We start from the raw sequence: 27,245 nt of genomic DNA, 5'->3' as shown, positions 1-27,245 counted from the left end.
CCAGCTTGGCCAACATGGCAAAACCCTGTCTCTACTAAAAATACAAAACTTAGCTGGGCGTGGTGGCAGGCGCCTATAATCCCAGCTACTTGGAAGGCTGAGGCAGAAGAAGCGCTTGAACCCAGGAGGTAGAGGTTGCGATGAGCCAAGATCTCGCCACTGCACTCCAGCCTGGGTGACACAGCAAGACTCCATCTCAAAAAAAAATAAATAAATAAAGAGTACATGGTGGTCTTGTTTGCCCTTCGTCCGCTTACCTCTGATGCTAACATCTTATATAACTGTAATACAACATCAAAACAGGACATTGACATTAGTTCAATTCTAAGACCTTAATCTTCCAATTTCACTGGTTTTACTCACTCCTATGTGTACCTGTGCACATGTGTGTGTATGCAGGTGTATGCGTGTGCACCTGCACATTCCTATGTGTAGCACTAGGCAAAAAATTTTTTAAATTTTTTGAAATGGAGTCTCGCTCTGTCTCCCAGGCTGGGGTGCAGTGGTGTGATCTCAGCTCTCTGCAACCTCCACCTCCTGGGTTCAAGCAATTCTCGTGACTCAGCCTCCCAAGTAGGTGAGACTATAGGTGTGCGCTATCACGCCCAGCTAGTTTTTTTTTTTTTTTTTTTTTTCTGAGACAGAGTCTCGCTCTGTCACCCACACTGGAGTGTGGAGTGCAGTAGCACTTGAATGTAGACTGCGAGAAGTTAAAGATGTGGACTATAAACTCTACAGTGACCATTAAAAAAACAAGGCAGGCGAGGTGCGGTGGCTCACGCCTGTAATCCCAGCACTTTGGGAGGCCGAGGCAGGTGGATCACCTTAGGTCAGGAGTTCGAGACCAGCCTGGCCAACATGGCGAAACACCATCTCTGCTAAAAATACAAAAATTAGTCAGGCTTGGTGTCGGGCACCTGTAGTCCCAGCTACTCAGGAGGCTGAGGCAGGAAAATCACTTGAACCCGGGAGGCAGAGATTGCACTGAGCCGATATCGTGCCACTGCATTCCAGCCTGGGCGACAGAGTGAGACTCTGTCTCAAAAAAAAATAAAATAGCTGGGCGCGGTGGCTTACACCTGTCATCCCAGCACTTTGGAAGGCTGAGGCGGGTGGATCACTTGAGGTCAGGAGTTCAAGACCAGCCTGGCCAACATGGTGAAACCCTATCTCTACTAAAACAAATTAGCTGGGCATGGTGGCAGGCGCCTATAATCCCAGCTACTCTGGAGGCTGAGTGAGGCAGGGGAATCACTTGAACCCGGGAGGCAGAGGTTGTAGTGATCCTAGGTCGTGCCACTGCTCTCCAGCTTGGGTGACAAGAGTGAAACTCTCAAATAAATAAATAAATAAAATAATAAAACAAAGAGCTATAGCTAATAAGCCTACAAAAGAGATAAAATGGAATCATAAAAAAATTACTTGATTAATCCAGCCAGGCATAGTGGCTCACGCCTATAATCCCAGCCCCTTGGGAGGCCAAGGCGGGAGGAATCACTTGAGCCCAGGAGTTCGAGTCCAGCCTGGGCAGCACATGAGACACCATCTCTACTAAAAAAAAAAAAAAAAAAATTAACTAGGTGTGGGGGCACACGCCTATAGTCTCAGCTACTGGAGAGGCTGTGGTAGGAGGATCACTTTGTCCAGGAGTTTGAGGCAGAAGTGAGCCATGATCACACCACTGCACTCCAGCCTGGGCAAGAGTGAGATCCTTGCTCAAAAAAAAAAAAAAAAAAAAACAAAACAAAACAAAAAAAAACTTGATTAATCCAAAAGAAGGTGGAAAAAGAGAACAATCACCAGATGAATCAGCAAAAACCATGAAAATAATAGATTTTTTTTTTCTTTTTTTTTTTTGAGAGTTTCACTCTTGTCATCCAGGCTGGAGTGCAATGATGGGATTTCAACTCACTGCAACCTCCACCTCCGGGGTTCAAGCAATTCTCCTGCCTCAGCCTCCCAAATAGCTGGAATTACAGGCATACGCCACCATGCCCGGCTAATTTTTGGTATATATATTTTTTTACTAGATACGGGGTTTAACCATGTTGGCCAGGCTGGTCTCGAACTCCTGACCTCAGGTGATCCGCCCGCCTCGACCTCCCAAAGTGCTGGAATTACAGGCGTGAGTCACTGTGCCCGGCCCCTAATTTTTATGTTTGTAGAGACGGTATCTCTGTATGTTGCCCAAGCTGGTCTCAAACTCCTGGCCTCAAGCAATCACTCTGCCTCTTTTCTCCATGATAACCACTCTAATAGGTGGAGAGTGATGTTGTGGTTTTCATTTGCATTTCCCTAACGACTGAGGATGTCGAGCAGCTTTTTGTGTACTTGTTTGTCATCTGCATATCTTCGTTAGTGAAGTGTTTATTCAAATCATTTGCCCTTTTTAAATAATTGGGTTGTTTGTTTTCTAGCTATTGACTTTTAAGAGTTCTTAAAATATTTGGATACTAGTTGTTTATCAAGTATGTAATTTGCAAATATTTTCTCCCACTGTTTGGCTTATCTTTTCATTCTCTTAATAATGTTTGTTGAAGAGCAGAAGTTTTTAATTTTGATGGAATCTAATCTATCAAGGTTTTCTCTTATGATCATGCTTGTACATAATGAACTTTCGCATCATCTAGGGTCACAAAGATTTTCTCCTATGTTTCCTTCTAGAAATGTTAAGTTTTGCATTTAGTGATGTGGTCCATTTTGAGTTAACTTTTGTACAGAACGTCTTTCTATTTAAAGTGTATTTTGGCCAGGTGCAGGGCTCATGCCTGTAATCCCTGCACTTTGGGAGGCTGAAGCAGGTAGATCACAAGGTCAGGTGTTTGAGACCAGCCTGGCCAACATAGTGAAACCTCATCTCTACTAAAAATACAAAAAATTAGCCGGGTGTGGTGGTGGGCGCCTGTAATCCCAGCTACTTGGGAGGCTGAGGCAGGAGAATTGCTTGAACCCGGGAAGTGGAGGTTCCAGTGAGCTGAGATCATGCCACTGTACTCCAGCCTGGGCGACAGTGCAAGACTCCGTCTCACACACACACACAAAATTTCCTGTGGGCAGCATAGCGTTGGGTCATGCTTTTTCATTTAGTCTGAAATCTCTGTCTTATAATTGGATGTTTACATAATTTAGAGTCAATGCAATTAGTATGGTTAGGTATAAATCTATTATTTTCGGCCAGGCATGGCAGCTCACACATGTAATCCTAGCACTTTGGGAGGCCAAGGCGGGGGGATTACGTGAGGTCAGGAGTTTGAGACCAGCCTAGCAAACATGGAGAAACCCTGTCTCTACTAAAAATACAAAAAAATTAACCGGGCATGGTGGTGCATGCCTGTAATCCCAGCTACTCAGGAGGCTGAGGCACGAGAATCGCTTGAACCCTGGAGGTGGAGGCTGCAGTGAGCCAAGATCATGCCACTGCACTCTGGCCTTGGTGGCAGAGTGAGATTCCATCTGGGAAAAAAAAAAAATTCTGAATATCCTGAGACTGCCATGCTATGCAGAAGCTGAAGCTGGGCATGGCAAGAGGCTGCATGGAGAGAGAGATAGATAACTGGTCAGCCGCAGCTGATCTAGCCATCCCAACTGAGATGTCAGACATGTAAGACGCCATCTTGGATTTCCAGCCCAGCTGAGCCTTTGGATGACTCCAGCCCCAGCTGCCATCTGAATGCAACTAGTTGAGAAACTCCACCCAATCATTGGCTCATTTGGCAGGGTGCAGTGGCTCACACCTGTAATCCCAGCCTTTTGGGAGGCTGAGGCACATGGATCACCTGAGGTCAGGGGTTCAAGACCAGCCTGGCCAACATGGTGAAACCCTGTCTCTACTGAAAATACAAAAAAATTAGCTGGGGCGTGGTGGTGGGTGCCTGTCATCCCAGCTACTCGGGAGGCTGAGGCAGGAGAATCGCTTGAACCCAGGAGGCAGAGGTTTGCAGTAAACCGAGATCACACCACTGCACTCCAGCCTGGACAACAAGAGCAAAACTCCATCTCAGAAAAAAAAAAAAAAAAAAAAGGCAAAACAAAAATCAGCCGGGTGTGGTAGCCAGCACCTGTAATCCCAGCTACTCAGGAGGCTGAGGCAGGAGAATTGCTTGAACCAGGGAGGCAGAGATTGCAGTGAGCCGAGATCGCGCCACTGCACTCCAACCTGGGCGACATAGTGAGACTCCATCTCAAAAAAAAAAAAAGAAAAAAAGAATTGACTGGTTAAACCCACTTAACCCACTGAACCATGAGATGTAATATTTGACTGCTATTTTAAGCCAATGAGCTTTTGGGGTGGTCTGAGATTTTGGGATGGGACGGCTATTTTAAGCCAATGGGCTTTTGGGGTGAGGTGCCACCCCAAAATGCCACCCCTCCCACATCTCCTGGCAGCAGTCAGATGGCAAGCAGAGAGAATCTGTGCATTTGGGGTAGGGAGAGCTCAGTGACTGATTGAGGCTTTGCATTGGAACTCAGCGCTGTTCTATTACAGCGGAAAGCAACATGGGGCAGAAATCAGACACCACCCACGGAGGGAGCATTTAAATGATCATTAGACAGAGGGAAATCATCCATTCTAGTGGTGAGAACCTGAGTTCTGGCATGCCTAGCCACTGCGGGCCAAAGTGCTCTGGGACCCTAAATCAACTTGAGGCTGGGCGCGGTGGCTCATGCCTGTAATCCCAGCACTTTGGGAAGCTTAGGCAGGCAGATCACGAGGTCAGGAGTTCGAGACCAGCCTCACCAACACGGTGAAACCCCGTCTCTACTAAAAATACAAAAATTAGCCGGGAATGGTGGCGCACGCCTGTAATCCCAGCTACTCAGGAGGCTGAGGCAGGAGAATCGCTTGAACCCAGGAGGCAGAGATTGCAGTGAGCCAAGAGCACGTCATTGCACTCCAGCCCGGACAACAGCAAGACTCCATCTCGAATAAATAAATAAATAAATAAATAAACTTGAAAGGCAGTCAGGCCACAAGGACTGCAATTCCTGGGCAAGTCCTGGTGCCTTGCTGGGCTCAGAACAAGTGGACCTGGAGGGCATGAGGCCCACTGAGACATTGGCTGAGGCAGCCAAGGGAGTGCTTGAGCCCCCGAGCCCCAAACCCCAGGCAGTATAGCTTGCAGTTCCGGGAGAGACTCCTTCCTTCTGCTTGAGAAGAGGAGACGAAAAGTCAAGAGGTCTTTGTTTTGCAACTTGGATACCAGCTCAGCCATAGGAGGATAGGGCACCAGGCAGAGTCCTGAGGCCCCCATTCCAGGCCCTAACTCCTGGATGACATTTTTGGACACACCCTGGACCAGAAGGGAAGCCGCTGCCTTGAAACGAAGGACCCAGTCCTGGCAGGATTCATTACTTGCTGACTAAAGATCTCTTGGGCCTTGAATAAACATCAGTGGTTGCCAGAGAGTGCTCGCCGCAGGCCTTGGGTGAGACCCAGGGCCGTGCTGATTTCAGGTGTGACCCAGCGCATTCCCAGCTGTGGTGGCCCTGGGGAAAGACTCCTGCTTGAGGAAAAGAGAGGAAAGAGTAAAGGAGACTTTGTCTTGCATCTTGGATGCCAGCTTGGCCACAGTGGGGTAGAGCACCCAGCGGCTGCTGGCATCCCCAATTGAGGTCTTGGCTCTTGCACAGCATTTCTGGACCTGCCCTGGGCCAGAGGGGAGCCATCTTCCCTGAAGGAAAAGACCCAGGCCTGGCAGCACTCACCACAAGCTGACTGAAGAGGGCCTGGGCCTTGAGTGAACATCAGCAGTAGCCAGGCAGTACCCGCCATGGGCCTGGAGCAGTGGTGGCCACAGAGAGAGACTCCTGTGTGAGGAAAAGTGAGGGAAGAGTGGTGTATTAGTCTGTTTTCATGCTGCTGATAAAGACATACCTGACACTGGGTAATTTATAAAGAAAAAGAGGCTTAATGAACTCCCAGTTCCACGTGGCTGGGGAGGCCTCACAATCATGGCAGAAGTTGAAAGGCATGTCTTTTTTTTTTTTTTTTTTTTTTTAGATGGAGTCTCACTCGGTCGCCCAGGCTGGAGTGCAGTGGCACAGTCTGGGCTAACTGCAAGCTCCGCCTCCCGGGTTCACGCCATTCTCCTGCCTCAGCCTCCAGAGTAGCTGGGATTACAGGCGCCCGCCACCATGCCCAGCTAATTTTTAGTATTTTTTAGTAGAGACAGGGTTTCACCATGTTAGCCAGAATGGTCTCGATCTCCTGACCTTGTGATCCGCCCGCCTCGGCCTCCCAAAGTGCTGGGATTACAGGCGTGAGCTACCATGCCTGGCCAAAAGGCATGTCTTACATGGTGGCAGGCAAGACAGAATGAGAACCAAGCCAAAGGGGTTTCCCCTTATAAAGCCATCAGATCTCATGAGACTTATTCAATACCACAAGAACAGTATGGGGGAAACTGCCCCCATGATTCACTTATCTCCCACTGGGTCCCCCCCATAACATAGGGGAATTATGGGAGCTACAAATCAAGATGAGATTTGGGTGGGGACACAGCCAAACCATATCAAGTAGGAAAGACCTTTTCTTGTGGCTTGGGTGCCAGCTCAGCCACAGTAGAATAGAGCACCAGGTAGATTCCTAAGGTTTCTGTCTCCAGGCCCTGCCTCTCAGATGGCATTTCTGGACCTGCCCTGGGCCAGGAGGGAACTCACCATCCTGAAGGGAAGGACACAAGCCCAGCAGGCTTCACCACCTGCTGGCCGAAGAGCCCTTGGGCCTTGTGTGAACATTGGTGGAAGCCAGGTAGTGGTTGCCACAGGCCCTGGGTGAGACCTAGTGATGTGTTGGCTTTGGGTCTGACCCAGTGCAGTCCCAGTGGTGGTGGCCACAAGGGTACTTGTGTCACCCCTCCAGCAGCCCCAGGCAGCTCCGTGCAGAGATAGAGAGACTGCGTTTGTTTGGAGAAAGTAAGGGAAGAGAAGAAGAGTTTCTGCCTGGTAATTTAGGGAATTCTCCTGAATCTTAACCAAGACCACTGAGGCAGTGCCTCTAAGATTCCTTTCTTTTTTTTTTTTTTTTTTTTTTTTTGAGACAGGGTCTTACTCTGTCACCCAGGCTGGAATGCAGTGCTGCAATCTCCACTCACTGCAACCTCCACCTCCCATGCGCAAGTGATTCTCCCGCCTCAGCCTCCCAAGTAGCTGGGACTACAGGCGCCCACCCCTATGCCTGGCAAATTTTTGTATTTTTTGGTAGAGACAGGGTTTCACCATGTTGGCCAGGCTGGTCTCAAACTCCCGACCTCAGATGATCCGCCTGCCTAGGCTGCCCAATGTGCTGGGATTACAGGCGTGAGCCACTGCGCCTGGCCAGCACCTCTAAGATGCTGCAAGAATCACAGCATTACTGAGCCTGGGGTGCCCCCTAATGCAGATACAGCTGCAGTGACCAAAAGTTTAGTTCACAACACTCAATTTCCTGGCAAGCCTTCCGAAGAAGGATGGATTCAAATAAGCTCAGACTACAAAGACCACAATAAACACTGAACTCGCCAATGCCCAGCCATTGACGAACATCCACAAGCATTGACACCATCCAGGAAAACATGACCTCACCAAGTGAACTAAACAAGGCTCCAGTGACCAACCCCATTGTGACAGAGCTATGTGACCTTTCAGACGGAGAATTCAAAACAGCTGTTTTGAGGAAGCTCAGTGAAATTCAAGATAACACAGAGAAGGGATTCAGAATCCTATCGGATAAATTAACCAAAGAGATTGAAATAATTTTTAAAAATTAAGCAGAAAGGGGCCGGGCATGGTGTCTCACATGTGTAATCCCAGCATTTCAGGAGGCCGAGGCAGGTGGATCACGAGGTCATGAGATCAAGACCATCCTGGCTAACATGGTGAAACCTCATCTCTACTAAAAATACAAAAAAATTAGCCGGGCATGGTGGTAGGCACCTGTAGTCCCAGCTACTCGGAAGGCTGAGGCAGGAGGATGGCATGAACTCGAGAGGCGGAGCTTGCAGTGAGCGGAGATCATGTCACTGCACCCCAGCCTGGGCGAGAGAGCGAGACTCCGTCTCAAAAAAAAAAAAAAAAAATTAAGTAGAAAAAATTCAACTGACACACTGAAGAATGCATCAGTCTCTGAACAGTAGAATTGATCAACCTGTAGAATTGGTGAGCTCAAAGACAGGCTATTTGAAAATATGCAGTCAGGCCGGGCACAGTGGCTCATACCTGTAATCCCAGCACTTTGAAAGGCTGAAGTGGTTGGATCACCTGAGGTCAGGAGTTTGAGACTAGTTTGGCCAACATAGTGAAATCCTGTCTCTACTAAAAATAGAAAAATTAGCTGGGCATGGTGGTGCATGCCTGTAATCCCAGCTACTCAGGAGGCTGAGGCTCCAGAATTGATTGAACGCAGGAAGTGGAGGTTGTAGTGAGCCAAGATTGCACCACTGCACTCCAGCCTGGTCGACAAAGTGAGACTCTGTCTCAAAAAGAGAAGAGAAGAGAGGAGAGGAGAGGAGAGGAGGAGAAGAGAAGAGAAGAGAGAAGAGAAGAGAACAGAACAGAAGAGAAAAGAGATGAGACAGGACAAGACACAGCCAGAGGAGACAAAAGAAAAAATAAAAAAGAATAAAGGCCAGGTACAGTGGCTCACACCTGTAATCCCAGCACTTTGGGAGGCCGAGGCAAGCGGATCACGAGGTCAGGAGTTTGAGACCATCCTGGCCAACATGGTGAAACCCCATCTCTACCAAAATACAAAAAATTAGCCAGGTGTAGTGGCAGGCACCTGTAATCCCAGCTACTCGGGAGGCCGAGGCAGGGAATTGCTTGAACCTGGGAGGCAGAGGTTGCCGTGAGCCAAGATCGTGCCACTGTGCTCCAGCCTGGCGACAGAGCAAGACTCCATCTCAAAAAAAAAAAAAAGAGAATAAGGCACACCTACAAGATCTAGAAAATAGCCACAAAAAGGAAAAATCTGAGTTTTATTGGCCGTAAAGAGAAAGTAGAGAGATTGGAATAGAAAGTTTATTAAGTGGGATAATAACAGAGAACTTTCCAAACCTAGAAAAAGATATCAATATTCAAATACGAGAAGGTTATAGAACATTAGGCAGATTTAACCCAAAGACTACCTTCAAGGCATTTAATAATCAAACTCCCAAAGATCAGGGATAAAGAAAGGGTCCTAAAAGCAGCAAGAGAAAAGTAACAAATAACTTACAATGGAGGCCGTGTGCAGTGGTTCACGTCTGTAATCCCCAGCATTTAGGGAGGCTGAGGCGGGTGAATCACTTGAGGCCAGGAGTTACAGACCAGTCTGGGCAACATGGTGAAATCCCGTCTCGACTAAAAATACAAAAAAAATTAACCAGGCATGAGGCCAGGCGCAGTGGCTCATGCCTGTAATCCCAGCTACTCGGGAGGCTGAGGCACGAGAATCGCTTGAACCTGGGAGGTGCACGTTGCAGTGAGCCGAGATTTTGTCACTGTACTCCAGCCTGGGTGACTGAGTGAGACTCTGTCTCAAAAACAAAAACAAAAACAAACATACAACGGAGCTCCAATACGTCTGGCAGCAGACTTCAGTGGAAACCTCACAGGCTAGGATAGAGTGGCACGACATATTGAAAGTGATGAAGTTGGCTGGGTGCAGCGGCTCACGCCTGTAATCCCAGCACTTTGGGAGGCTGAGACAGGTGGATCACCTGAGGTCAGGAGTTCAAGACCAGCCTGGTCAACATGGCGAAACCCTGTCTCTATTAAAAATACAAAAAAGTTAGCTGAGCGTGGTGGCGGGTGCCTGTAATCCCAGCTACTTGGGAGGCTGAGGCAGGAGAATTGCTTGAACCTGGGAGGCGGAGGTTGCAGTGAGCCGAGCTCGCACCACTGCACTCCAGAGCCTGGGCAACAAAGCAAGACTCTGAAAACAAAACAAAACAAACAAACAAACAAAAAAACCCCTTCTCCATATGGTTCTAAGTTAGAGTTGGCCAAAGGAGAAAATTGCATGAAAACTGGAAGAAAGAAGTTTAGCACAGTATTTTTCTTGGACGGTTGCTCTATTTAGATGTGGGAAGAGACAGATGCAGATGCATTAGGGTGTTCCCATTTGCTCTCGCTCTGCCCTGCAGGGTGAGACAGATGCAAATGTTTGGGACCTTGTTTCCCCCACACTCCTGTTTATCTCTTCTCAATTTTCTGCCCTGCTAACCACCAGTGACCTCGGGCTCAACACCAGATGCAGAGGCAACAGCCTTCCATGACTCTGATAGTTGGACATGCCTGACTTCCCAGATTTTCCTGCAAACTCTGACTTGTTCCCCTGTCTAGTGCTTCAGGAGGGCTGGCTAGAGATTTTTCATGGACTCCCTAACTCTCCTTTCTAGATCTTTTTTTTTTTTGAGACGGAGTCTCGCTCAGCCACCCAGGCTGGAGTGCAGTGGTGAAATCTTGGGTCACTGCAACCACCGTCTCCCAGGTTCAAGCAATTCTCCTGTTTCAGCCTCCTGAGTAGCTGGGATTACAGGCACCCACCATCATGCCTGGCTAATTTTTTTATTTTAGTAGAGATGGGGTTTCACCATGTTGGCCAGGCTGGTCTTGAACTCCTGACCTCAGGTGATCCACCCGCCTCGGCCTCCCAAAGTGCTAGGATTACAGGGGGAGCCACCACACCCAGCCTCTAAATCTTTTTTATTCTTTTTCTTCTTCTTCTTCTTCTTTTTTTTTTTTTTTGGTGGTGGTTGTTGTTGAGACAGAGTCTCACTCCATTGCCCAGGCTGGAGTGCAGTGGCACAATCTCAGCTCACTGCAACCTCCACCTCCCGGGTTCAAGTGATTCTCATGCCTCAGCCTCCCAGGTAGCTGGAATTACAGGCACCTGCCACCACACCCAGCTAATTTTTGTTTACTTTGTAGAGACAGGGTTTCGCCATGTTGCCCAGGCTGGTCTTGAACTCCTGAGCTCTAGCAAATCTTCCCACCTTGGTCTCCCAAAGTGCTAGGATTACAAGTGTGAGCCACCGCACCTGGACTTCTTTTTCTTTTTTTGAGATAAGGTCTCACTGTGTCACCCAGGCTGGAGTGCAGTGGCACGATCATAGCTCACTGCAGCCATAAGGGAGTAAAGGAAAGAACACCCCTCAGCCCCCTCCAATCCCAGCATCCCACCCACCTGCTGAGGTCCCACTTGGGTCCCTGTGCCCAGGAAACCCCGTGGGCCCCTGTGGGACCATGCCCCCTGCAAGAAGCCATGGCTTCTGAGCAGTTCCCCACTCAAACTCTTCTGAGTCACTGATCTCTCTCAGACACTTTCCTAAAATTGATTTTTTTTTTTTTTTTTGAGACAGTCTTGCTCTGTCGCCCAGGCTGGAGTGCAGTGGCCCCATCTCGGCTCACTGCAAGCTCTGCCTCCCAGGTTCACGCCATTCTCCTGCCTCAGCCTCCCAAGTAGCTGGGACTACAGGCGCCCGCCACCATGCCTGGCTAATTTTTTGTATTTTTAGTAGAGACAGGGTTTCACCGTGTTAGCCAGGATGGTCTCGATCTCCTGACCTTGTGATCCACCCGCCTCGGCCTCCCAAAGTGCTGGGATTACAGGCGTGAGCCACCGCGCCCAGCTAAGAGTTTTTTCCTTTTCAATTCTCTCACTTACCCAAAGACCCCTGCCTCCTGCTCATCAAATTCACTCCCATTTCCCTAAATTCCCTCAGGAATATTCCCCTAGCACCTCCTCCATGGCAGGCTCAGTGCTGTGGGACACTGAGGACGACCCAGAGGGGTCAGACCTACCCTGACCTCAGACCTCCTAGCTCAGCCTCACCTGGACCATGTTGCATTATATTTGAGACAGAGTCTCGCTATGTCACCCAGGCTAGACTGCACTGGTGCGATCTCAGCTCACTGCAGCCTCCATCTCCTGGGCTCAAGCAATTCTTGAGCTTCAGCCACCCAAGTAGCTGGGATCATAGGCATGTGCCACCATGCCTGGGCAACAGAATGAGATCCTGTCTCAAAAAAAATTAAAAATTAAAAAATAAAGTAGCACCTAACAGAATTTAAAATGTACTCACCCTTTGACCCAACAACTCCACATCTGGAAATGTGTTTCTTTCCAAGATACCCATACATGTGGGAAATGAATATATTCAAAGATATTCTTTGCCACACCACATGTAGTCACAAACAATAGGGAACACCCTGAATGATCATCAATAGGGGAATGACTAGCAGATGGCTGGGTCACCGTATAAGTAAACAGAATGGCTCAGCTGTTTTTCATTCTGATTAGAATGCTCTCCAAGACATATGACTACTTGAAAAAGGCAAGCTGGGCACGGTGGCTCACGCCCGTAATCCCACCACTTTGGGAGGCCAAGGAGGGTGGATCACCCGAAGTTGGGAGGTCGAGACCAGCCTGGCCAACATGGTGAAACCTCGTCTCTACTAAAAACACAAAAATTAGCCAAGCGTGGTGGTGCACACCTGTAATCCCAGCTACTCAGGAGGCTGAGGCAGGAGAATCACTTGAAGCCAGGAGGCGGAGGTTGCAGTGCACTGAGGTCATGCCATTGCACTCCAGCCTGGCCAACAAGAGAGAAACTCTGAGGAAGGAAGGAAGGAGGAAGGAAGGAGGGAGGAAGGGAGAGAGGGAGGGAGGAAGGGAGAGAGGGAGGGAGGGAGGGAGGGAGGGAGGGAGGGAAGGAGGGAGGGAGGGAGGAGAACAGTAGGCTTCCATGTAAATTAAATATACATTTGTGGCTGGGCCCTGTGGCTCATGCCTATAATCCCAACACTTTGGGAGGCCGAAGTGGGCAGATCACTTGAGTGCAGGAGTTCAAGACCAGCCTGGGCAACATTCCAAAACCCCGTCTCTAGTAAAATTACAAAAAGTAACTGGGCATGGTGGTGTGAACCTGTAGTCCCAGCTACTCGGGTGGCTGAGGTGGGAGGACTGCCTGAGCCCAGGAGGTCTAGGCTACAGTTAGCCATGACCGTGCCACTGCACCTTAGGAAGGTGGCAGAGTGAGACCCTGCCTCAAAAAGAATAAAAAATCGGCCAGGCGCGGTGGCTCACACCTGTAATCCCAGCACTTTGGGAGGCAGAGGTGGGTGGATCACCTGAGGTCAGGAGTTCAAGCCCAGCCTGACCAACATGGAGAAACCCCATCTCTACTACGTGCTGGCGCATGCCTGTAATCCCATCTACCGGGAGGCTGGGGCAGGAGACTCGCTTGAACTGGGAGGCGGAGATTGCGGTGAGCTGAGATCATGCCATTGCACTCCAGCCTGGGCAACAAGAGCAAAACTCCATCTCAAAAAAAAAAAAAAAAGTATAACACACACACCAGAGTGCACAAATTTTTAGTGTGAACACAAATCTTTAATTTCCACCCCTATGAAGAAATACAATATTGACAGTGGCTCAGATGCAACCCCTCATGCAGTCATTACCCCTTGCCTCCTCCCCAGTTAACTGCTGTCCTGACCTTCAACACCCCTAGCATGGTTTTGCCCGGTTCTGACTGGAGATAAGTGGAATCATACAGTATGTGCTCTGGCTTTGTTGGTGGAACATTATGCTTGTGAGATACATTCATGTTGTGTACAGCAGAAGGTCATTCGTGTTCATTGCTATAATGTCTGTTGTATGAAGGCAGCATGCTTTACTTACCCAGTCACCAATGGATTGACATTTAGATTGTGTCTAGTTTGAAGGTACAAACAATTTATCTAAGCACACTGTCTTTTGGAACACATATGTGCTCATAATAAACAAGAGGGAAATAAATGGAAGGATCGCGGGTGTATTAGTCTGTTTTTATACTGCTATAAATAAATACCTGAGAAATTGGCTGGGCAGGTGGCTCATGCCTGTAATCCCAGCACTTTGGGAGGCTGAGGCAGGTGGATCACCTGAGGTTAGGAGTTCGAGACCAGCCTGACCAATATGGTGAAACCCCATCTCTACTAAAAATACAAAAATTAGGCAGACGTGGTGGCACAGGCCTAAAATCCCAGCTACTTGGGAGGCTGAGGCAGGAGAATTGCTTGAACCTGGGAGGCAGAGGTTGCAGTGAGCTGAGATCGTGCCACTGCACTCTAGCCTGGGCGACAAAGTGAGACTCCATCTCATTAAATAAAAAAAAAAAAAAAAAAAATGCCGGGCGCAGTGGCTCACACCTGTAATCCTAGCACTTTGGGAGGCCAAGGAGGGCGGATCACGAGGTCAGGAGATCGAGACCATCCTGGCTAACACGGTGAAACCCCTTCTCTACTAAAAATACAAAAAAATTAGCTGGGCTTGGTGGCGGGTGCCTGTAGTCCCGGCTACTCGGGAGGCTGAGGCAGGAGAATGGCGTGAACCTGGGAGGATGAGCTTGCAGTGAGCCGAGATCGCGCCACTGCACTCCAGCCTGGGCAACAGAGCAAGACTCCATCTCAAAAAAAAAAAAAAAAAAAAAAACCCCATCAGCTCTCGTGAGAACTCACTCACCATCACGAGAACAGCATAGGGGAAACCACCCCTATAATCCAGTCACCTCTGACCAGGTCCCTCCCTTGACATGTGAGGATCACAATTCCAGGTGAGATTTGGGTGGGGACACACAACCAAACCATATCAACGGGGTATGCATATTTCTAATCTTAGGAAGTACTGCTAAACAGTGTCCCCAAATTGTCCAAATTTTATGTCCTCCTGATGGAGAGCAGGATGCTATCCCCATACCCACAATGGGGCTGAGGAATGGGGGTGCTAGCTGATACTGTCCATACCACTTGTATGTGTATATATATATATAGTTTGCTTGCGTGTTGTTTCGTTTCTGTTTTTTTTTTTTTCTTTTGAGATGGAGTCCTGCTCTGTTGCCCAGGCTGGAGTGCAGTGGCGCGATCTCTCCTCACTGCAACCTTTGCCTTCTGGGTTCAAGCGATTCTCCTGCCTCAGCCTCCGGAGTAGCTGGACTACAGGCGTGCGCCACCACGCCTGGCTAATTTTTGTATTTTTAGTAGAGACGGGGTTTCACTATGCTGGCCAGGCTGGTCTCAAACTCCTGACCTCAAATGATCCACCCACCTTGGCTGCCCAATCAACATATATATTTAAATAACTATGATTAATATAGTCAACATATTAAAAAATCCCAAATGACAATTTACTCAGTAAATGGAGATTTTAAAAATTCAAATTCTAGGGACTTTGGAGTGCCTAGCTAGTACCAGGGAGGGCAGTGGTAAGCTTGCCTTCCAAAACTTTGGAGCTGTGCATTTGGATTGGTCTGGTGGTGCCCAAGCGATGGGTGAAGACACTTACCTTAGTTTTAGCCATCTCAGCAGAAGTGGCTTCCCCTGGTAGTATATATCAGAAGATTTAAAAAGGCAAGAAAGACACTCCCCGTTCCCCTTTTTGGAGCCAGACATTAAAAAAAAAATCTTTTCCAGGTCACTGGCTGATCACAGAAAAAATGGAATAGGCCAGGCACAGTGGCTCACGCATGTAATCCCAACACTTTGGGAGGTCAAGATGGGCGGATCGCTTGAGGTCGGGAGTTCAAGACCAGCCTGGCCAACACAGTGAAACCCTGTCTCTACTAAAAATATAAAAATTGTCTGGGGGTGGTGGTAGGTGCCTGTAATCCCAGCTACAAGGGAGGCTGAGGCAGAAGAATTGCTTGAACCCAGGAGGCAGAGGTTGCAGTGAGCTGAGATCACACCACTGCACTCCAGCCTGGGCGACAGGGCAAGACTCCATCTCAAAAAACAACAACAACAACAACAACAAAAAAAAAAAACAGAAAAAATGGAATAGAAACTTCAGTGACTACACAGCAAAAGGAATACACATTTTGCAAAAACCGTTTTAAAAAGTCAAACAGATGGCTCTAGCCCTTGACAAGCAAAACCCAGCAATCTCCAAGGAAAGGGTGAATCCAATTTCAATAATTAACATATTATAATACTCCAAAAGTCCAATTTTCAACAAAAATATTACAAAACATACAAAGAAACGGGCAAGTATGGCTTATTTATAGTAAAAAAAAGTTCTTTTGACAGAGACCATCTCTGAGGAAGCACAGATATTGGAATTACTAGTCACAGACATCATCGACTGTCTTAAATATGCTTTATGAGCTAAAGGAAACCATAGACAAAGAATAAATGGAAATCAGGAAAATGATATACAACCAATATACAAACAACATGAGAAAATCAATAAAGAGATAGCAATTATGAGGAGGCAGGGGAAGATGGCTGAATAGAAGTCTCCAGTAACCATCTCCTTCAGAAGAACAACCAGCTGAACAACTATCCACACAAAAAAGCACTTCATAAGAACCAAAATCAGGTGAGCGAACATAGTACCTGGTTTTAACTTCATATCACTGAAAGAGCCACTGAACGGGGTAGCAAAGATAGTCTCTTTTTTTTTTTTTTTTTTTTGAGACGGAGTTTTGCTCTTGTTGCCCAGGCTGGAGTGCAATGGAGTGATCTCGGCTCACAGCAACCTCTGCCTCCTGGGTTCAAGTATTCTCCTGCCTCAGCCTCCTGAGTAGCTGGGATTACAGGCGTGCGCCACAACACCCGGCTAATTTTGTATGTTTAGTAGGCACGGGGTTTCACCATGTTGGTCAGGCTGGTCTCGAACTCCTGACCTCAGGTGATCTGCCTGCCTCAGCCTCCCAGAGTGCTGGGATTACAGGTGTGAGCCACCGAGCCTGGCTTGAAATGTCTTCCTCACACTGGAGGAGATAAGCGGGAAGAATAAAGAGGTCTTTGTTTTGCACCTTGGATATCAGCTCAGCCACCGTAGGATAGCGCACCAAGCAGGGTCCTGAGGGCCCCATTCCGGGCTCTAGCTTCAAGGCGATTTCTAGAAACATCTGGGCCAGAAAGGAAACTGCTGCCTTGAAGGAAATAGCCCAGTCCAGGCAGGATTCATTACCTGCTGACTAAAGGACCCTTGAATAATCAGCAGCAGTACCCAGGCAGTACCCCGTGTGGGCCTTGAGTGAGACTCAGAGACACGCTGACTTCAGATATGACCCAGCATATTCCCTGACGTGGTGACTACGGGGAGAGGCTCCTACTGCTTGAGGAAGCGGGAGGGAAGAGTAAAGGGGCCTTTGTCTGGCAGCTTAGTCACCAGCTCGGCCACAGTGGAGTAGAGCACCAAGTTGGCTCTTGGGGGTCCCTGATTCCAGGCCTTGGCTCTTGGATGGCATTTCTGGACCTACCTTTGGCCAGAGGGGAGCCCACTGCCCTGAAGGGAGAGACCCAGGCCTGGCAGCCTTCACACAAGCTGACTGAAGAGACCTTGATCCTTAAATGAACACCGGCAGTAGCCAAGCAGTAGCTGCCATGGTCCTGGAGCAGTGGTGGCCACAGGGAGAGGCTCCCCTGTTTGCAGAAAAAAGAGTGGGGAAGATTTTGTCTTGTGGCTTGTGTGCCAGCTCAGCCACAGTAGAACAGAGTACCAGGTAGATTCCCTAAGGTTTCCAACTCCAGGCCCTGGCTCCCAGATGGCATCTCTGGGCACACCTGTGATGGGGGGCTCACACCACACTGAAAGGATGAACATAAGCCTGGCTGGATTTGCTGTCTGCTCCTTATAGAGCCCTAGGGCCTTCAGTGGACATAGGTGGTACCCAGGCAGTGCTGACCACGGGCCTTGGGGGAGACCCCGTGTTGGGCTGGCTACACGTCTGACCCAGCACAGTCCCAGCACTGGTGGCCACAGCAGTGCTTGTATCACCCTTCCCCCAGCTCCAGGCAGCTCAACACAGAGAGACTCCATTTGTTTGGGAGAAAAGGAAGAAGACAAGAATCTCTGCCTGATAATCCAGAGAATTCTTCCAAATCTTATCCAAGACCACCAAGGCAGTGTCTCTACAAGTCTCCAAGGGCCACGGCATTCCTGGGCTTGGGGTGCCCCCTGAGGCAGATACAGCTGCAGTGACTAAAGACTTAGATCGCAACACACAAGTCTTTTCAATACCTGGAAAGCGTTCCCAAGAAGGATGAGCACAGACAAGCCCAGACTGTGAAGACTATAATAAATACCTAAGTCTTCAGTGCCCAGAAATGTATGAACATCCTCAGGTAACAAAACCAGGAAAACATGACCTCACCACAGAAACTAAATAAAGCCGGCCGGGCACAGTGGCTCATGCCTGTAATACCAGCACTTTGGGAGGCCGAGGTGGGCGGAACACCTGAGGTCGGGAGTTCGAGACCGGCCTGACCAATATGGAGAAACCCCATCTCACTAAAAATACAAAATTAGCTGGGCATGGTGGTGCATGCCTGTAATCCCAGCTACTTGGGAGGCTGAGGCATGAGAATCGCTTCAACCAGGGAGGTGGAGGTTGTGGTGAGCCGAGATCGTGCCATTGCACTCCAGCCTGGGCAACAAGAGCGAAACTCTGTCTCAAAAAAAATAAAAAAATAAAATAAAAAATAAACTAGGCTGGGCACGGTGGCTCACGCCTGTAATCCCAGCACTTTGGGAGGCCGAGGCGGGCGGATCGCGAGATCAGGAGATCGAGACCATCCTGGCTAACATGGTGAAACCCCGTCTCTACTAAAAATACAAAAAATTAGCCGGGCATGGTGGCGGGTGCCTGTGGTCCCAGCTACTCAGGAGGCTGAGGCAGGCGAATGGCGTGAACCTGGGAGGCGGAGCTTGCAGTGAGCCGAGACTGCACCACTGCACTCCAGCCTGGGTGACAGAGCAAGACTCTGTCTCAAAAAATAAAATAAAATAAAATATAAAATAAAATAAAATAAAGGCATCAGTGACCAATCATAGAGAGACAGAGATACGTGACCTTTCAGACAGACAATTGATTAGCTGTTCTGGGGTTGGGTGCAGTGGCTGGCGCCTGTAATCCCAGCATTTTGGGAGGCTGAGGTGGGCAGATCACTTGAGCTCAAGAGTTCGAGACCAGCCTGGGCAACATGGCAAAACCCCGTTTCTACAAAAAAATACAAAAATTGGCCAGGCATGGTAGTGTGCACCTGTAGTCCCAGCTACTCAGGAGGCTAAGGTGAGAGGATGGTTAGAGCCCAGGAGGTGGAGGTTGCAGTAAGCCAAGACTGTGGCACTGCACTCCAGCCTGGGTGATAGAGCCAGACCTTGTCTCAACAAGAAACAAACAAACAAAAACTATATATGTGGGTGGGGGAGACAGAGACAGAGAGAGAGAGAGAGAGAGAGAGAGAGAGAGAGAGAAGGAGGGGTCTGTTTTGAGGAAACTCAACAAAATTCAAGATAACACAGAGAAGAAATTCAGAATTCTATCAGATAAATTAAACAAAGAGATTGAAATAATTAAAAGAATCAGGCAGAAGTTCTGGAGTTGAAAAACTCAATTGACAAACTGAAGAATGCATCAGAGTCTCTCACCAGCAGAATTAATCAAGCAGAAGAAAAAATTAGTGGCTGGGCATGGTGACTGATGCCTGTAATCCCAGCACTTTGGGAGGCCAAGGCAGGAGGGTCACTGGAGCCTAGGAGTTTGAGATGAGGCCAGGTTACATAGCAAGACCCCCTTCTCTATCTTAGAAAAAGAAAAAAAAAAGAAATAGTGAACTTGAAGAAAGGCTATTTGAAAATACACAGAGGAGACAAAAGATAAAAGAATAAAGCATACCTACAAAATCTAGAAAATAGCCTCAAAAGGACAAATCTAAGAATTACTGGACTTAAAGAGGAGGTAGAGAGAGACAGAGGTAGAAGGTTTATCTAAAGGAATAATAACACAGAACTTCCCAAATCTAGAGAAGGATATCGGTATTCAAATGTAAGAAGGTTATAGAACACCAAGCAGATTTAACCCAAAGAAGACTACCTGCCGGGCGCGGTGGCTCATGCCTGTAATCCCAACACTTTGGGAGGCCCAGGCGGGCAGATCACCTGAGATCGGGAGTTTGAGACCAGCCTGGCCAACATGGAGAAACCCCATCTCTACTAAAAAAATACCAAAAAAAAAAAAAAAAAAAAAAAAAAGCCAGGCATGGTGGCACATGCCTATAATCTCAGCTACTCGGGAGGCTTAGGCAGGAGAATCACTTGAACCCGGGAGGTGGAGGTTGTGGTGAGCTGAGATCGCACCATTACACTCCAGCCTGGACAACAAGAGCGAAACTCCATCTCAAAAAAAAAAAAGAAAAAAAAGAAGAAGACTACCTCAAGCCCTTTAATAATCAAACTCCCAAAGGTCAAGGATAAAGAAAGAATCCTAAAAGCAGCAAGAGAGAAGTAACAAATAACATTCAATGGTGCTCTGGCTGGGTGCAGTGGCACATACTTGTAATCCCAGCACTTTGGGAGGCCAAGGTGGGTGGATCACTTGAGGTCAGGAGTTTGAGACCAGGCTAGCCAGCATGGTGAAACCTTATCTCTATTAAAAATATAAAAATTAGCCAGTGGGGTTGGGGAGGTGGCAGAGGAGGGGATGGATGGTTAATGGGTACAAAAATAATAATTAGAAAGAACAGCCGGGCACAGTGACTCATGCCTGTAATCCCAGCACTTTGGGAGCCCAAGGCGGGAGGATCACCTGAGGTCAGGAGTTTGAGACTAGCCAGGCCAACATGGTGAAACCCCATCTCTACTACAAATACAAAAATTAGCTGGGCAGAGGCAGAGGTTGCGGTGAGCAGAGATCACGCCACTGCACCCCAGCCTGGGCAACAGAGCAAGACTCTGCCTCAAAATAATAATAATAATAATAGGCTGGGAGTGTTGGCTCATGCCTGTAATCCCAGCACCTTGGGAGGCCAAGGTGGGTGGATCACCTGAGGTCAGGAGTTCGAGACCAGTCTGACCAACGTGGTGAAACCCCGTCTCTACTAAATACAAAAAATTAGCCAGGCATGGTGGCGCGTGCCTGTAATCCCAGCTACTTGGGAGGCTGAGGCAGGAGAATTGCTTGAACAAGGGAGTCACAGGTTGCGATGAGCCAAGAATGCACCATTGCACTCCAGCCTGGGCAACAAGAATGAAACTCTGTCTCAAAAAATAATAATAATTAGAAAGAATGAATAAGATCTACTATTTGAGAGCACATCAGGGTGACTAGTTGTACATTTTAAAGTAACTAAAAGAAGCCGGGCGCCGTGGCTCACAACTGTAATCCCAGCACTTTGGGAGGCTGAGATGGGGGACTGCTTGAGGCCAAGAGTTCTATACAAGCCTGGTCAACATGGCAGAGACTATCTCTATCAAAAAGAAAAAAAATAATGAAAAGGGTATAATTGACCGGTTGCGGTGGCTCATGCCTATAATCCCAGCACTCTGGGAGGCTGAGGCAGGCAGATCACCTGAGGTTGGGAGTTCGAGACCAGCCTGGCCAACATGGTGAAACCTTGACTCTACTAAAAATAAAAAAATAGTCGGACATAGTGGCACACACTTGTAATCCCAGCTACTCGGAAGGCCGAGGCAGGAGAATTGCTTGAACCCAGGAGGCAGAGGTTGCAGTGAGCTGAGATCGTGCTGCTGCACTCCAGCCTGGGCGACAGAGTGAGGCTCTGTCTCAAAAAAAAAAAAAAAAAAAGTGTAATTGGATTGTAACATAGAGTAAATGCTTGAGGGAGTGGATACCCCATTTTCTATGTTGTAATCATTACATATTGCATGCCTGTATCAAAACATCTCATAATATACCCCATAAATATATATATCTACTATGTACCCACAAAAAATTAAAAAATTAAAATAAAGTGCACGGGAGGGTATGCATAGGTTATGTGCAAATACTAGGCCATTTTGTATTAGGGTCTGGGGCATCAGTGGGGGTCCTGGAAGGAATACCCCACAGGTACCAAGTGAGGACTTTACCTTTGTATATTATGTGGGTTTTCCAACAGATGGCAGTAAAGAGTTGGAGGAAGAGGTGCCAGGTGGGCTAGGACTCGGTTTCACTCTGGCGACATTCTCACAGTCGAGCGGCTTCCTCAAGCGTCCCTGCGCATACAGCATGCCACATTGTTCACTGGGCGAGAGGGAACAGGCTGTGTCACCCCAACAGTCCCAAGGAGACCAGTTGGGCCAGATGAAGGGCGATCACAAAGGGCCCTGGGTCAGTGTGCCATGCCTGCAGCTTGGCGGGGCTCCCCAAGCAGGTGTGGGGACATACCCAGCATCTCAATCTCTAGGCCCTGCAGCTCTGCCTTAATGGCCCCAAAGATCTCCAAGCCTCCAGCGAAGTTGGCCACAATGACTCCTGTGGTCCTGCTGTGAAGCCGCTCTGGAAAGAGAGGTGTTGGGGAGTCAGGCCCTTAACCGAGGTCACCCCCAATCATGTCCCCTCCCTAGCCCCTGGCCCTGTCCCTCCCATGGCCCCAGCCCCCATCCCTGTCCCAGTTCCATCCTAGATTCTGCTCTTGGCTGGACATCAGCTCCAGCCCCTGACCCTGACCCTGACCCCTGCCCCAGTCCCTATCCTGGAATTCTCCCAGCCTGGTCCTCCTGGCCTCCACCCATCTCCTTTGCCTCCTGCTCCAACTAGCTCAGGTTTCTACTGATGAGGATGATGTTCAGACCTCTCCAGTGGAGCTGCAGGGGATTCATTCATTACGTCAACAAATAGTGACTGCCTGCTGACTGCCTGTTATACAATGTTGCTATAGGCACTGCCCATACAGAGCTGAGTGCGAGAGAAAAACAAAATTGCAAAGGCTCTGTCTGGCAGCTTAGAGGACAGCCCAGAGTCCAGTATTACTCAGTGAAGTGGCCAGTTGTCTATGAGCTCAGCGAGATGGACCCAGGACCAGATCATAGGGCCTCCAATGTCCCAGTAAAGACTGTGGTGTTGAGGCTGGGTGTGGTGGCTCATGCCTGTAACCCTAGCACTTTGTTGTTGTTGTTGTTGTTGAGACGGAGTCTCACTCTGTCGCCCAGGCCAGAGTGCAGTTACATGATCTCTGCTCACTGCAACCTCCACATCCCAGGTTCAAGTGATCCTTCTGCCTCAGCCTCCTGAGTAGCTAGGATTACAGGTACGTGCCACCATACTGAACTAATTTTTGTATTTTTAGTAGAGACAGGGTTTCAACGTGTTGGCCAGGCTGGTTTCGAACTACTGACCTCAGGTGATCTGCCCGCCTCAGCCTCCCAAAGTACTGGGATTACAGGCTGGGCATGGTGGCTCACTTTAGGAGGCCGAGGTAGGAGGACTGCTTGAGCCCAGGAGTTCAAGACCAGCCTGAGCAACATAGTGAGATCCCATCTCTAAAATAATAATAATAATAATATACGATTTGGCTTTTATTCTCAGTGACAACAAAAGTCCAATAATTCAAGTGTTTGCCACTTCCTTCATTCATATCTTCATTCAAAATGTGTTTACTGTGCACCTGCTCTTTGCTAGTGGTGCTGGGGACACAGAGTGACCAGGACAGACCCAGTCTCACCCCCTCCCACGCACCCTCCACTCAGTAGCCAGAGGTTTCTTTTTTTTTATTTTGAGACAGAGTCTTGCTGTGTTGCCCAGGGTGGAGTGCAGTGGCGCAATCTCGGCTCACTGCAATGTCTGCCTCCCAGGTTTAAGTGATTCTCCTGCCTCAGCCTCCTGATTAGCTAGAATTACAGGTGCACACCACCACGCCCAGAATGATTTTTTATTTTCAGTAGAGACGGGGGTTTCACCATGTTGGCCAGGCTGGTCTCGAACTTCTGACCTCAGGTGATCCATCTGCCTTGGCCTCCAAAGGGCTGGGATTACAGGCATGAGCCACCGCACCTGACCCATCTAGGTATCTCTTGCTAAAGCACAAACTCGTCCCTGCCTCTCTCCTGCTTGGAACTTGCCTTGGCTCCCCAGGGCCCTTGGGACAAAGCCCTGCTCCTCATTCTGGCCCTGTGTGGCCTGGCTCTTGACTGAGTCTTCAGCTCTACCTCCTGCCAAAGGTCCCTCTATAGTAGTCCATGCACAAGAGACAATTCATCTCGCCCAAACAAGCTCCCCCAGGATTTTCCTGCCTCTGGGTCTTTGCACATGCTATTCTTTCTGCCTTGAATGCCTTTCCCCTTGAAATGTGGTTAGCAAATATTTGTGGAGTGGGTGTTATTAGCATTTCGGTGCATGTCTGACCCTCTCATCCTGCATATCTGAGGGTGATGTGCTATGTGGGACCGAGTGCCCATCACCTTCGGAGGGAGGCTGTGCCTGAAAGTCTCAACAGTTCCGTGCATCTGAGAGGCTGATGCCGTCTGATGGTGTGAAGGCCATTCATTCATTCAACAAACAATTTGCCCAGTATCTACTCTGTGGTTTCCCTGGGTTAGCTGGCACTGGCCAAGACAGCCTCAGCCCTGTCCTCATGGGGCCAACAGTCCAGTGGGGGTGACAGACCAGTTCCCAGGCAGTGATGACCAGAGTGGTCGTCACTACCCAGTGACTTGCAACTAGCCACAAATAGTCTCTCTTACCCCAACGTTGCCCTTCCCCTTGGGGGCTATCTCCTCCTCCCTTCTTACCTACTGCAGGACAACGGTCTGGCTTTTCTCCCACCTTTCCCCTGTATCACGACTTCTCCCTCTTCTGAAATACTCCCAGCAGCATACAAACATGCCATGACCCCTCCCATCTTCCCTATCTAGGTACTTCCCCAGTCGGTCCCTCCTTCCCTCCCTCCATCCCTTCCTTTTTTTTTTTTTTTTTTTTTGAGACGGAGTCTCGCTCTTTCACCCAGGCCAGACTGCAGTGGTGCTATCTTGGCTCACTGCATGCTCCACCTCCCGGGTTCATGCCATTCTCCTGCCTCAGCCTCCCGAGTAGCTTGGACCACAAGCGCCCGCCACCGTGCCCAGCTAATTTTTTGTATTTTTAGTACAGATGGGGTTTCACCGTGTTAGCCAGGATGGTCTTGATCTCCTGACCTCGTGATCCACCCACCTCGGCCTCCCAAAGTGCTGGGATTACAGGCGTGAGCCACCGCACCTGGCCCTCTTTCTTTTTTTATTTTGAGACAAGGTCTCACTCTGTTGCCCAGGCTCGAGTGCAATGGCACAATCATGGCTCACTGCAGCCTCGACCTCCTGGGCTCAAGCGATTCTTCCATCTCAGCCTCATGAGTAGCTGGGAACACAGGCACACACCACCATGCTCAGCTAGTTTTTGTATTTTTTGTAGAGATGGGGTCTTGCTATATTGCCCAGGCTGGTCTCGAACTCCTGGGCTCAATCAGTGCTTTCACCTTGGCTTCCCAAATTGCTGGGATTACAGGTGTAAGCCACCATGCACTGCCACTTCCCCATTTCTTACCATCCCACCCCTTCACTCAACATTGCAAAGAGGATGGTCTCTGGCTCTCCTTCCACAACCTCTTGTACCCTCTCCAATCAGATTCTCATCCCTGCCATGCCGAGGTGGGAAGATCCATTGAGGCCAGGAGTTCAAGACCAGCCTGTGCAAAATAGTGAGACCCCACCGAAAGAAAGGAAGGAAGGAAGAAGGGAGGGAAAAAGAAAGAAAGCGGCTGAAAGCCAGGCCTGGCTAGTGAGCTGGAGTTTAAGGAGTGAGGGAAGCTCTGTGCTCCAGGGCTGGAAGTCCACCATGAGACCACTAAGCTGCCACTCTCCCAGGCAGCTCAGCTCCTCAGGGACTCTCGCTAAACTCATTGAAAAGGGAAGTCCTGACCAGGCGTGGTGGCTCACGCCTGTAATCCCAGCACTTTGGGAGGCAGAGGCAGGCAGATCACAAGGTCAGGAGTTTGAGACCAGCCTGGCCAATATGGTGAAACCTCATCTCTATTAAAAAGAAAAAAAAAATAGAAAAACTAGCTGGGCATAGTAGCACGTGCCTATAATCCCAGCTACTCAGGAGGCTGAGGCGTGAGAATCGCTTAAACCTGGGAGGTGGAGGTTGCAGTGAGCTGAGATCTCGCCACTGCACTCCAGCCTGGACGACAGAGTGAGACTCCATATCAAAAAAAAAAAAAAAAAGAAAGAAAAGAAAAAGAAAAGGGAAGTTCTGGGAGATCATCCTCTTTGAATTGTGATCCACTCGCCCTAGGTGTGGAAGGGGAGCTGGAGGGAGTGCTCAGGAGAGAGGAGATGCTGGTTGATCCGCACCTACTTTTTTTTTTTTTTTTTGAGACAGAGTCTTGCTCTGTACCCTGGGCTGGAGTGCAGTGGTGCAATCTTGGCTCACTGCAACTGCTGCCTCCCGGGTTCAAGCGATTCTCCTGCCTCAGCCTCCTCAGTAGCTGGGATTACAGGCATGTGCCACCATGCCTAATTTTTATATTTTCAGTAGAGACAAGGTTTCACCACGTTGGCCAGGCTGGTCTCGAACTCCTGACTTCAGGTGATCTGCCCGCTTCAACCTCCCAAAGTGCTGGAATTACAGGCGTGAGCCACTGCGCACAGCCAATAATACAATTTTTTTAAAGCTCACCTTTATCTGGCCCCTTCTGGTACTGCACTCAGCACCCCCCTGCCCCACAACCACCCCACACTTCTCCACTCTAGGTGGAGAGCAGAAATCATCTTCTTCTGTTAAACAGGTTATGGTCCCTTTCCCTTCTGCCTCACGGCCCTCGCATATGCTGTTCTCCCTGTCTGCAACTCTTCACCCTACTCCCATTTCACCTACTTCCGCCTTCCGGGCTCAGCTCCTACACCACTCATCACTTCCTCTCTCCCGCCCAGATTAGGTCAGGTGGATCCCGCTCCACCTTCGTAAAGCTCCTTTACTTCTTCATGGCTCTAATCATGGTGCCAAGAAAACTGTATCTAAATTATAAATGATGGCTGGGTGCAGTGGCTCATGCCTGTAATCCTAGCCCTTTGGGAGGTCAATACAGGAGAATCCCTTGAGCTCAGAAGTTCAAGACCAACCTGGGCAACACTGTGAGAGCTCGTCTCTATTTTATTTTTTAAAATTAATTATTTTTTATTTTTATTTATTTTTGAGATGGAGTCTCACTCTCACCCAGGATGGAGTGCAGTGGCATGATCTCGGCTCACTGTAACCTCCACCTCCTGGGCTCAAGCAATTCTCCTGCCTCAGCCTCCCGAGTAGCTGGGATTACAGGCATGTGCCACCACGCCTGGCTAATGTATTTTTAGTGGAGATAGAGTTTCACCATGTTGGCCAGGCTGGTCTAGAACTCCTGACCTCAGGTGATCTGCCTACCTCGATCTCCCAAAGTGCTGGGATTAAAGACATGCATAACCGCGCCTGGCCTATTTATTTTTGAGACAGAGTCCTGCTCTGTCGCTCGGGCTGGAGTGCAGTGGCGCGATCTTGGGTCACTTCAAC

General features: G+C 48.9%; 1 protein-coding gene across 1 annotated transcript in view; it reads right to left on the bottom strand.

Annotated features, from left to right (window-relative positions):
• Nucleotides 1-1,937: 1,937 nt before the first annotated feature.
• BLOC1S3 (biogenesis of lysosomal organelles complex 1 subunit 3) overlaps nucleotides 1,938-27,245 on the bottom strand; it is a 53,776-nt gene continuing 28,468 nt past the window's right edge. Inside the window, exons 2-4 of the transcript XR_010131985.1 lie at nucleotides 22,116-22,226; nucleotides 21,818-21,971; nucleotides 1,938-5,808 (exon numbers count right to left, since the gene is read on the bottom strand). The gene's annotated coding sequence lies outside the window, so the exon portion shown is untranslated. The remainder of the gene's footprint in view (nucleotides 5,809-21,817; nucleotides 21,972-22,115; nucleotides 22,227-27,245) is intronic.

This window comes from Gorilla gorilla, chromosome 20 (assembly GCF_029281585.2).
Source record: "Gorilla gorilla gorilla isolate KB3781 chromosome 20, NHGRI_mGorGor1-v2.1_pri, whole genome shotgun sequence".
Taxonomy (NCBI): Eukaryota; Metazoa; Chordata; class Mammalia; order Primates; family Hominidae; genus Gorilla; species Gorilla gorilla.
The sequence above is the reverse complement of the archived record's forward strand: the minus strand, read 5'-3'. Positions and strand labels throughout refer to the sequence as shown.